Consider the following 12,625-nt stretch of genomic DNA (forward strand, 5'->3'; position numbering starts at 1 on the left):
ATGCAATATGTTATAAACATCTCACAGATCAAATATACAGTAGAAAAAAATCTTCTGAATTGAAGTTTATTGAAAACACATACATACCGTCTTTTTTTTTTTTAATCACTGATGTTCCCCTGTTGCATCAATGCCAGAACATTATGTTTGCAAATAGGAATTTAGCACTACAAAGACAATACCCTAGGTTAACTAAGATCCCATTTCACAAAACCCTATGGCAATAGTCTGCAACATCAGTCACAGGAGAAGATATAACACGGACATATTTGTGCCCTCATGTAACTGAACTGAAACAAAACAAAGAGTGAATTAGACTGAATATCTTACAGTGTGCAATGTATTGTACAACAAGGCACCTTTGGGAATGTATCACAGGGTTTGGTAAATTGAAAACAAAATAAACAAATCTATGGGAATAAATAACATCATATTAGATGCCTGCTACATGAAACTGCATTAGCTTCCAGTTAGAGCCAGTCTCCAGCTTTCCTACTATTGTTTTAAATGGCTTTAAAGAGGAAGATGATAACAAAACCTTATAAAGAAATACTTATAATCTGGGGTGAGGGGTAGAAAGAGGCACCTCCCCTCTCCCCCATAGCATAACTCCTGGCAGACTAGACAACTGTTTATTATTTATTGCTTTGCATACATAAAATACTGTATTATCATTTCTGGACAGACACTGAGAATGGTGGCTTTTTTTCTCCATGCAGTGGTTTCATAAAGCCTCTCACTAAGGTGAATATTTTGTTAACCTGATTTATCTCTGGCCTGATGTGCCCAGCCATCTTGATTGGCATTGCTCCAGGAACTTCTGCTCCCTAAAGAGGCACTTGCCAAGTGTGAGTAAATGTTGACTGATCAACCTTTGAGTCCAGGAGCAATGCCTTTTTGAGTCAGTGGGTCAAATTCATCTGTTGTGTAAATACACTCAGATCACTTATGGCAGGGATTAATTTGGCCATGCATACTATGGCTATTGTAGATAGTAGTGAACAGCCAGGTGAATCAGGTACTTCAAAAACTCCCATCTGCAATTATAGCTGCACTACTAAGCCACATGGGGGCACATTCTGCTCTAAAAAGAAAAGGAGTACTTGTGGCACCTTAGAGACTAACCAATTTATTTGAGCATGAGCTTTCGTGAGCTACAGCTCACTTCATCAGATGTATACCGTGGAAACTGCAGCAGACTTTATATACACACAGAGAATATGAAACAATACCTCCTCCCACCCCACTGTCCTGCTGCAGGACAGTGGGGTGGGAGGAGGTATTGTTTCATATTCTCTGTGTGTATATAAAGTCTGCTGCAGTTTCCACGGTATACATCTGATGAAGTGAGCTGTAGCTCACGAAAGCTCATGCTCAAATAAATTGGTTAGTCTCTAAGGTGCCACAAGTACTCCTTTTCTTTTTGCGAATACAGACTAACACGGCTGTTCCTCTGAATTCTGCTCTAAGATACACTGGTGAAACCCCATTGATATCAGTGGGCTTACTCATGTGATTCTGTCTTGTAAGATCATGCCATGACTGCTTTAAGGAGAAATTCAAAGTTAATACTCTCTCATGAACTTAAAGGGACAGTGCCGGACCAAATTTGGCCCTCAGATTTAGTTTTTTAGAAAAACGTGATTTTAGATAATGTGAGAGAAATAGCAACAATTCCGTAATTATAAAAAATTCCATTGGATACCTATTTTAAACAAACATTCCCTTACCTTGTTTATGTCCCAAATACCATCATGCTAAGGCATGAGAATCTGAAAGAGATGTTGATTAGTAACTACAAGAAGAAAATTGGAAATGACCAATCTATTTTTATTCCCCAAGCCAAACACCCATTTCCCCCCTCCAGATGGCAGAATTGGGCCTCAAGTGAAGTGCAAAAAGTAAACAGACAGCCTAAGTGAGAGAGAAAACGATACTTTGCCATTCTTTCCTTTTGAATAATCAAAGGTAGCATTAGTAGCATGGGTAAGGAATTTTGGGTGGAATCCTGGCTGCTTTCAGGCTGTTGCCAAAACTCCTATTGACTTCAGTGGAGCCAGGATATCACCATTTATCTTTAAACAGATATGGGCCCAATTCCATAAGCACTGATCACTCCAGCGGAAGTCAAGGGGAGCTGTGGGTGCTCAGCACCTTTGAAAATCAGTCCTGTATCATTTTTCAACTGACAATGTTCCTTTGGTTTATTTCATTCATTATGAGAGGCAGTTTTGCCTAATGGATACAGCACTGGACTAGCACTCAGGAGAGGACCTGGGTTTTATTCTTGACCTGCTGTGGGACCTTGAACTAGTCACTTCACCTCTCTGTGCCTCCGTTTCTCCATCTGTAAAATAAAGATAATGATACTGACATTCTGTGTAAAGTGTTGTTGTTATTATAAAGTTTATTATATTATAAAGTTTTACCAATGAAAAGCGCTATATGAATCTGTTGTTGTTATTATATTCTAGGTCCAACTGATCCACAGGCTATGGTATTGGATTCCCAACTATTGTTTTCTATTTTCCAAGTTTAAAAATGTGTTGGCTAGAAGGTTTGTGGGCCTCTAATGTACCCCTCCCATCTTCAAGTTGTGTGCTTTTGCTTATGCCCATTTCTCCCTCTCAAATGTTGGAGGTTACATAATAATATGGTATCTCCCTGTACATACCATTTGAACATATCCAGATGAATATATCCTCCCTTTGGACTCTTGAAGAGAGGGCACTCTGGCATTTTTAATTTGATTTCTCTATTCAGATAGACCCCATGGAGTCAGAGAAGGATGGAGTTGACGGCTCATGTAATCGACACTGATTGTCTTTTGCTGGTTTATCAATAGTGCATTTTTCTGTATTTTCTTTTCTTTGATTTTTAACAATAGTCTCTGAAGGCCTATGTGGTGCCATGGATTAGGCTCTGATTCAGCAAAAAGCAGTTAAGCTTGTACATAATTTTAAGCATCTGAATAGTACCATTGGAGCCAAGTGTTTTGCAGCATCAGGGCTTAGTTCACTATTCTTTCATAATTATAAACTTGTGTAATCTCCAGAGCTAGAAGATTTAGAGGGATGGAGCTCTCTGCTCCCTCTGTGGGGGAGAAGAGAAAAAGCCAGTTTTGGCCAGACTTTCATACGTGAATCATAAAATTCTACATATAGTGTTTTGTTGCTTTAGTTGAAATTTGTGTATGGTCTGATTGGATGCGATGTGATGCTAGTCACCTCGATTTTGAGGACAATGTTGATAGTCATAGTTTGTGCTAATGGATCCTCACATGACTCCATAAACCACTTTGGGCAGAACGTTTACTGTGCTGGCCACAGAGCCAATTGTCTAGTTGTGTTGATTGAGCTGCCTGTTGATCTGTGCCTGGCACTGTGCTTCCAGCAGCTCAGCGCAATTCTTCTCAAAATCTTAGACACTGACCCTTCCGGTGCCATGCAATATGATCAATGGGCAATGTTCATTTTGCCCAAATTTTGTGTGAGTGTCTTTGAAGCATTTCATCTGCCCACCACACTTACAATTGCTGGACCTTAATTTGGAATATAAAACTTCTCAGTCTCAGGTCTCAGGCATATGAATTACACGGCCAGTCCATCTCAATTGGGTGCAGATCCCAATTTGATGTCCAGCAATTGTCATAGGTGTTGTAAATTGAAACTGTCAAGATTTTTAATGTGCCCATTGATACCAGGTCTGTCTTTGGCACCCGTAGAGCAATGTCATGAGGACTACAGCATTATAGACTTTGATTTTTGTCTGTAGACACATTCCCTGCTGCTTCCATTTTCGGTGATAGTGGTAACCATATGCAGCGATGGCTGTCTTAATTCACGCACTTGACGGTACAAATTAAAATGGATTGTTGCTGTGCCTGTACTCATGAAAAGGCATGGGAATTATGTAAGATGAGTCTTAGAGTAAGTGGGACACCCTGACTTTATAGGCAGTGGACTCTGGTTTGGGACCAGATGCGGGTTCATCAAGAGAGGGCGCAGGGGTCTGGTTCAGAGACTAGGAGCTCTATCCCAAGGAACAGGGTTTTGTCTCCCATTTGGAGATTCTGAATTTGTGTGGAGTGATTCTGTGGGATTGGACTGGTTGTGCTGAGCTTATTTCACAGCGAGGAGTCACTGGACCAGCACCAGCAGAGCTGGTGTCACAAAACTGAACAAGGCAGCTGTACATTGGAGCTGGGCCTGCTAGTGTGCACTTCACTGAATTGTATCAGACTGGAGGAGGAAAATCAGCCCTGGCAGCCCCTCACTACCACTGAGTCTAATTGGACCTGTGCGTGGGAGTTTAGGTGAATGGGGATTGCTGGATCTTAACAAGCTGGACAGTTGTCCTGGACCTAAACAAGTCTTGGACTTCAACAAGCTGGACAATTAATTCATTAGAACTGTCGGACTGGCAACATTCCTGATATGCTTTGCTCACTTTATTGTATGTTAATATACAAGTGATTGTTATGTTTCTTTTGTTTGTTTTTCCCTTTTCCACAAATCAAAGATACTTGTGGTTCCGTATCTCCAAGGACTCTGAGGGTATGTCTACACTGCAATGTAAGACCAGGGTTAGAACTCAGGCTCAAGTCTAATCCTCCTTCCATCTACACACAAATCGTGCTAACCCAGGGCTTTGACCAGGGTCCCAGGATCACACAGGTGTGGAGGGTCTGAGCCTCAGTCAAGACGGGACCCAGGGTTCAAGCCCTATTGCTTTGCAGTATAGACACAGCCCCATGGAACTCATGCTTTGGGAGTCCAGCAAAAAGTTTTCACAATTCCCCAGGCTGACTTTCTTTGTCCTCTGAACAATAAAGTTTGATGGACAGTCAGGTTTTCACACACTGCACCATGGATGAAATGCTAGAGCGGACATATTTCGGGAGCGTGCTGGGAAGTCTGGGATATGGGTGGTTGGACTGGTGCCCGCATGATACAGTGAAGATGCTGGAGCCCCGGGTTGGGACCAGGCCGGATTTCCAATTAGGCACAGTAGGCACATTCTTAGGAGGGCAGACGTTCTAGGGGTACCTAAAAGTTAAAAGTGGGTTAAAAGTTAAAAAAGTTAATAAAGTTCTCAACCCAATTAGCACATAGCTGTGGGCGGCCCAGCTGTGTGCTAAAAAAAAATTCAGTTTGCCGCTCCGGTCCCGGCAGAGGGTGGGGCCGGCTAAGGGGGGATGGCGTCACGCAGCCCTGCTGGAGCACTCCTGCCAGCAGGGAAGGTGAATCAGACCCTGTGGCAGGCAAAGAGCTCAGCAGTTCAACATAAGGGCTCTGCTGGGCAAGTGGGTCCTGAGGGAGCCCAGCCTGGGCAGGCCCTGCTCCTGCTCCAGCCTGGATGATTGTGCTGCTCCCAAGGGGCCAGAGCAATCCCTGACTGGCCCCAGCCATGCTGTTGGCTCAGCCACCTCCCAGAGGGGCCAGGGCATGGAAGAGTGGATCTCTGGGGGGACCTCTGAGGGGGCCTCTGGGAGGTGAGGGGATGGCACTGGGCAGTGAGGGAGGTTTATGTGGAGCACTGAGCAGTTGTGGTGGTGGGGCAGTGTGGGGGGCGCTGGGCAGTGTGTGTGGGGTGTCTGTGGGCGGGAGGCGCTGAAGATGCTGTGTCTAGGAGCATGTAAGGTGTAAATCTGGCCCTGGTTGGGACCCAGGGTTCAACAATTCCTAACCTGGAGTTGCAAATGAGTGTAGATACTAAAGCCTTAGGTTAACAAATCCAGGCTAACTCAAGTTCTGCTAATTCTGGGCTTACATTGCAGTGTAGACATATCCTCAGTGCTTGTGAGTGGTGATGAACCACCTAGAAAGGTGGCCAGGGAGGTTGTACATTAATTTGCTAGGAGTGTGGCTCTGGAAGGGGTCTCAAGCTATAGTTTCTTTTACTTTATAAAAGGACCCCAAACAGACTGACCCCAGCCCTAGTTGCTGGGATCTGCTGCTGTCAAAAGGATTGCACTTGAATCAAATGCTATGTTAGATCACAGCTAGAGATGAGTTTTGTGGTCACATCACAGTCCCACTTTATGTAGCTCATAAATCTACTCTGCTCTTGGGGGTGATTCACAGGAGCTGACTTTTGTTTTTGCCGATGGGTGCTCCACTCCCGCTGCGTCCCCGCCCCCACTCTGAGGCCACACCCCTACTCTGCCTCTCCCCATTCCAGCTCCACCCCCTCCCCCGAGTGCCTCCTGCCTGCTCTTCTCTGCCCCTCCCCTGAGGCTCCCTCTGCCAGCCCACCCACTGCTCGCTCCTCTCTGCCCCCTCCCCCAAGTGCCTCCCACCTGCCACTCACTCCTTTCTGCCCCTCCTGCCTTAAGGGGAGGAGGTGGAGAGGAGCGAGTGGCGTGGGCCTCAGGGAAAGAGGCAGAGCAGGGGTGAGAAGAGGCACAGCATGGGCGGGGCCATGGGGGAAGAGGCTGAGCAGGGACGGGGCCTTCAGATGAAGCAAGGGCATGGCCATGGTCCGTGGGTGCCGAGCGCCCCCCTATTTGCAGTGCCTGGCTCATACCAATGTTATTCACCTTTCACAGTCACAAAAATCAAATTCACTCTTTTATAGGGAACTAACATTTAAAATAGCTGAACACCCTCACCTCAGCAATGCAAAGGAGGAATTATTTACGTGTTTCATCCCATGTGGAAAGGAGTCTGTTTCATTTACACAGAGAGAATGGCAAGTTCTGAACTTTGTTACATGTGTGTGCAGAACGTCATATGTGCAGCTTTCATATTAATCAATATCTATGAGTCATTACAGAGAGCTCTTCTAAGTCCAATATGTAAAATATGTGCTTTATATAGTATGCACAAATAAGTTACATATAGTTTTGTTCAATATCAGATTATTGTACTTCCAGATTGGGTTCTAGGCACCACCATTGTAATCTTCACCATCAGCATCCTTGAAACTCTACAGAAGTTGCCTGGTTTGAAATGGAGGTGTCTGAAAGCATTACTGATATACAATCCTGGACGTAGTATTGTACAGCATAGCACCTCTTTCAGAGCCCTTATGTAGCACCGTATCATGTCAATCTGCAGAGTGGAGACATTAATGACTGAATATTTGACATGATACTTCAAGGCCATTATACTGTTTCATATTAATCCAGTGGAGATGGAGTATAGAGATGTTACCATGTTAATACAGCTGTAATCCAGAGGGTACATTTAAAAAGCAGCCTAGCACCCGCAGTACTTTCACAGGAACAGCTTTTTTATATCCCTCAGGATAACTCCACAGAAGTGCTTTTAAATGCTCTGACCAGTGCTTAATTTGTGCCAGGTCTTGCCAGGGCTGAGCTGGCCCCGGCACCTCTAGGCTTGGCAATTCATAGCCCCAGCACTTCCGGGCTTGCTGCATCAGTTATGAATGTAAGAAAATGCTTGAGCCCCAGCACCTAATTGCTTGAGCTCTGGCACCTCTTTCATTACAAATTAAGCACTGGCTCTAACCAAAAAGAACAAGGGCTCACTGATTACAATGCAGTTTTGTTGAATGGAAACTCCTTCCACATCCCAGAATGAGGCCCCCAATTTACCACCTGAAATGATTCTGTGGGGTTAGGGTGACCAAACATCCCGTTTTGGCTGGGACAGTCCCTTTTTTAAGCCCTGTCCCAGCCATCCCAACTTTTCTGGAAGAAGTGGGCATTTGTCCCATTTCTTCTTGCCAACTGATCAAGTTGGAAAGAGTAAACGGGACAAATGCCCATTTTGTCAAAGTGAAGTGCAGAGGAGGGCAAGCGGTGATGCCAGCCCCCTGGGGTCGGGGGGGGGGGGGAAGCAGGGCTCAGGCAAGGAGCAAGCAGCGAGGCCAGCTCCAGCCTCACGAGGTCAGGGGGGAAGGAGGCAGGCAGGCCACAGGTAAGTAGCTCAGGCCAGCCCTGGGGAATGGGGGTCAGGGCTCGGAGAAGTGGCTTGGGCCAGCCCCGTGCTGGGGGGAGAGTGGAGGGGAGCCGTCATGCTAGCCCCAACCGGTGTCCCATTTTCCCTTTGGGAAATATGATCACCTTATTTGGGGGTAAAATTTTCAAAAAGCACCTAATTGGCATAGTGGAGACATTAATAACTGAATATTTGACATGATACTTCAAGGCCATTATACTGTTTCATATTAATCCAGTCCTGTTTTCAAAAGTGACTTAGAAACTAAGTCTGAATGAAAATTTCTAAATGGATACAGTTAAAGCAATCTGAAAACTGTATATAGAAGAGCCCTGAATTGAAACAGGTTAGTTAAAAAGCACTTGTATGCAGGAGGTGTGTTATATATTGAAACACTTGTCCTTAGACTTCTCAAAAGTACTGTGTATGACGAGCACAGCTAGGAGAAATTGCTCTCAGATTTGAATGCTAGTGCCAAAGAATTTACACTTCCCAATACCACTAGAAAGATAAATATTCATAAAACTTCAGTGTGTAAAGGCAGCACAGAGAATTCAAATATGTCTTCTAGGAATCTCTCTTATTTTTCTTAGGTAGAAATAAAGCCTTCCCTCTCTCCCCTGTTCCTTCTCTCTCCTTTTAAATCTCTTTTTTAACTTCTTGTTACTGCTAATCATTTTTTCCCTTTGCTAATGATGCTAACCTTAGAGCTTTCTGCAAACTGACTTGTTTCATGTCAGTCTTCAGTTCACTTCTCCTCTCTCTGCTCTGTGTTGCCCACTTTTGTTAAGACACAAAGCAGGCTTCAGTCTATTGAATGTCAGCTATTTTTCTGATGTGAATATTACTGTTGCTTATTTCTAAGGCATTTTCAAGCCTACAGTATTTCTGCACAGATACTGCTGTTATTTTCTTATCAGAATATTCTGTTCTTCTCCACTCTCTTTCTCTCCCCTGTGCCTTCCTATATTTGTGGAGAGGCCTGTGCTGTAATAGCTCTCATGAGAGTTGGGTGAAGCAGGTCTCTATAGAGGCCTGTAATTTTAAAGGACAAGCTTTATATATCAGTACCCCTGTGGCAGTCTTTCTCCCACTGCAGTGGATAACAAAATGTATCCCTGCATTTTATCTGGAATGAAACCAGATAAGCACCAAATCAGCTCCCTATTAGAAGACAGAGAACCACATGATATGCAAGTCAATTCCTGAGCTCTCTCGCTAGTCCTCTGAGCCCACATTAATACCCAGAACCAAATGTAAAAAATGTAGGCGCAAAGCAGTCATTAAGCTGTCAGTGTGGAATTTGTTGGGCTTTATTGTTCATATTTAGATAGAAGAGCAATGCAATTGTGTCAGACTCCAGAGTTCTGGTACTGACCAAGTGTCATTTTGATCCATGAGCCACAGGCAGGCAGGGCTATGCCTCCCAAATCCCAATGCAGTACCTGTAGGAATGTCAGCAGATAGTTTGTCACACACCTGCTCGTATGAGGAAACAGAGTGTGTAGGTGAGAGGAGCTTACAAAAAGATTTACTTGTTTAATTGAAGTTGAGTTATAACCTCCCTTTTCTTTCAGTATCAATTTTATGCCGGGTGCTTTATTCTGATGATGATGATTTTTTTGTCTTTGGAGCACCATTGTCCTATGTCAGATATCCTGGAACTGCTTGTAATGAGCCACAGGGATATAATTGTAAGTGTAGTAACATTTGTACTCACTGGGTGACTTAGACCTTTTCAGTAGCTCCAAGTAACCAGGAGGATGATTTCTGCAGGAGATAAAAGAATTTGAAATGATAACTGTTTAGCATAAATTATGTCATTTGGCTTTGCTAATCACCTCTCGGTTCAAAAGATACAGGTCTTATCCAGTACACCTTAATTTGACTGTGGCACGAATGCTGGATTCACCCAGTCGATCTGATGTGGAGGGGAAAAAAATCCTTTCAAGTGTCTAAACCATTAAATTGAAACCAGACACTTGAGGGTTACAATGGGGGACAACTTGTATCTCTCTCTCTTCGCTCTTTCCCACCTTAAAAACAAATGTGGTTGGTTTTAATGGGAGAATCTGTTTTTATTTCAAATGTTAGTGTTCCTCCCTCCCCCGGCTTTTTCCCCACTTCTCATCTCCCCACCCCCATCCAGGTGAAACAATTAAATAAATCCAGGAAAGAGCTTTCTGCCAGGCTGCCTGTGGAAGTTTGCTTAAGTGGCCTTAAGTAAGATAATAAGCAAGGAGTGTGAAAAGAGGAGACTTTGTCTTTTCACATTAGCAGCAGCCCTGTTCAAGTGGCAGTATCTATGAAAATGCTGCTCAGCCTTTAATGAGACTACAGTGTGTTAGTGTACCAGTCTAATTAATCCCATATTTTCACACAGCATAATTACTGAGCCGGGGCTGAATTATTTGGCTACTGGAGGTGGAGCAGCGCCTGCACTGTCCTCTGTTTCTGCTCCTCACAATTTATTATGCTATACAGCAAGACACCATTGAAACCTCCTAGTATAGGACTATCTGTCATCTCTACATTATCAGTAAAATACGCCACCTTCCATACTGTGCTACAAGGGCTTTAGCAAATTGCTATTTTTATGGGATATGATAAAGGAAATGTTACCTTATGTTCAAATTTTTAACTGTCTGGTGCATGGAATATACAGTCTTGCTTTGTGCATGCAGTTTCATTGAGGGCTAATTTGCATAGCTAAATTCAGGATTTTTTCCCCCTGCTTCACTTCTTTCTTTCTTTCTTTCTTTCTTTCTTTCTTTCTTTCCCAACATTATCTAAAAATATTCTACTCTAGTAAAGAGGGTCACCTTTACACTTTAAGAAATCTCCATCTCTCCATGGCTTTAGGCTTTCCCATCCCCCAACATCCTCTCTCTTCCCCTCCCCAGTTTGTGTTATTCATCAAAACATATTTTTCCACATTATTATTCACCTCTGCTATATGATCTTGCCATTTTGGAACTGGTAAAGCCCCCCCCCCCACTTCCCATAGGAGTTCAGGGAGATTTGTGGTTTAAACATTTACTCACTTGCTAGTGTTTCTGTGACTAGTTTAATGGTATCTTTTTAATGGAAGGCCAAACACTACATTAACTATATGGAACTGTTTTAAAATTATTCATTCAACAACAAAAAAGGTTGTACCCTGTAAATTTTAAACCCAGTTTTATCAGTACTTAGGGATATTTTACTATTGTGTATGGTTTCCCTATACACATGGATAGATATATGGGTACACATATGCACAGGCAAAGTAAGATCTCAGAATAAAGAAAACCACATGCTTAATAGCACAAGGGGGAAAATTACTTCTGCACATTTTTAACCAAATAATGCCCCAAATACTTGAGTTATTTGCTACAATTTCTCTAAATCAAATGGATTGAAGGAGCAATAAAAGTGAATTTCATTACATCTTTGTTGACATATCAATTGAGTATTGGAGCTGACACATTGAAAGTCTTCCATATGTGCAGACGGATATCTGAACAACTTGTACTGCCCCCCAAATTAGAGATGCAGCATAGGATCTTTTTTCAGTCCTCTTGGGGCAGCAGAAAGTAGCCTAAGTTCAAGGGTTAAGCAAAGTTAAATGTTAACAAACTTCAGCTTGTCACACTTCACAAGGCTGGCCAAGCTAGCAACTCGCACGTCTCATCACTTCTGCAATATTGTGTCTTATCAGGTGGAACTCCGATAAAGAGAAAAGTGTAGAAAGAAAGAGAGATGTGGATAGACTGTGTTGGTATGTGCATGTACATGCATGTGGCAGATGGACTTTCTGAACTCTGAGTGTTGGAACATGTTTAATGAAGTTGTATTTGTTTTGTCAGGGTGATGTAGAATATCTTCCTAGAAGTTTCTTGAGGATTCATTATGCTTTTAATAATGATGCCATGAAGGAAATTTCAACAGAATTAAAAAACAAAATTTCTGTAAAAGCATTGAGGCACTATTGAAAAAACTTAGCTTCACTGGCCTGGGAACTTACAGTATCTGCAGCATCTTCCTGTTCTTAGACTAAGAGCTATCATGGTACTGCAACCACAATAGAATGGCACATGCTGAGCTTCCACTAGTTTGCTCTCTGCAGGGATATAGATTGTGATATGTATGTAGTTACATATTTGGACATTTACTTATAAAATGACTTTAACAAAATAACTTCAGATGTGTAGCTACTGCAAATACATGCAGTGATAATGCAGAAATGATGGCCAAGATTTTCAAAAGTGACTCATGATTTTTGGGTGCCCAACTGGAGATACCTTCAAGGGGCGAGATTTTGAAGAAGTAGAACAATCAGGTCACTTCAAGATGTCTGAGGTTGGGCACCCAATACTTGAGGCATCCAAAAGCACTAGTCATTTATTAAATCTTGGCCACCATTTTCTTATATATGATTGTAAAGTGTCATATCTGATATGCATTTTCACAGCAAGGTGTGGATCCTTATTGGGAACTACAATAATAATAACCATTCTTCTCATTTCCTGCATATAGCTGGAATATTCCACTTTTTCAAGGCCTTACATAACTCCAGCCCTCCCTACATTTCTTCTCTCGTCACCTACTTCCTCCTACTGCTTCAGCTCCTCTCAGACTGAGCTGTAAATACTCCTCTATCCTCCTTCTCCCATTTTTGTCTTTGCATCTTTTCCCAGGCAGCCCCGTTTGCTTGGCTCTCCTTCTCTTTCTTTTTG

Source organism: Caretta caretta, chromosome 2, assembly GCF_965140235.1.
Source record: "Caretta caretta isolate rCarCar2 chromosome 2, rCarCar1.hap1, whole genome shotgun sequence".
Classification (NCBI taxonomy): Eukaryota; Metazoa; Chordata; order Testudines; family Cheloniidae; genus Caretta; species Caretta caretta.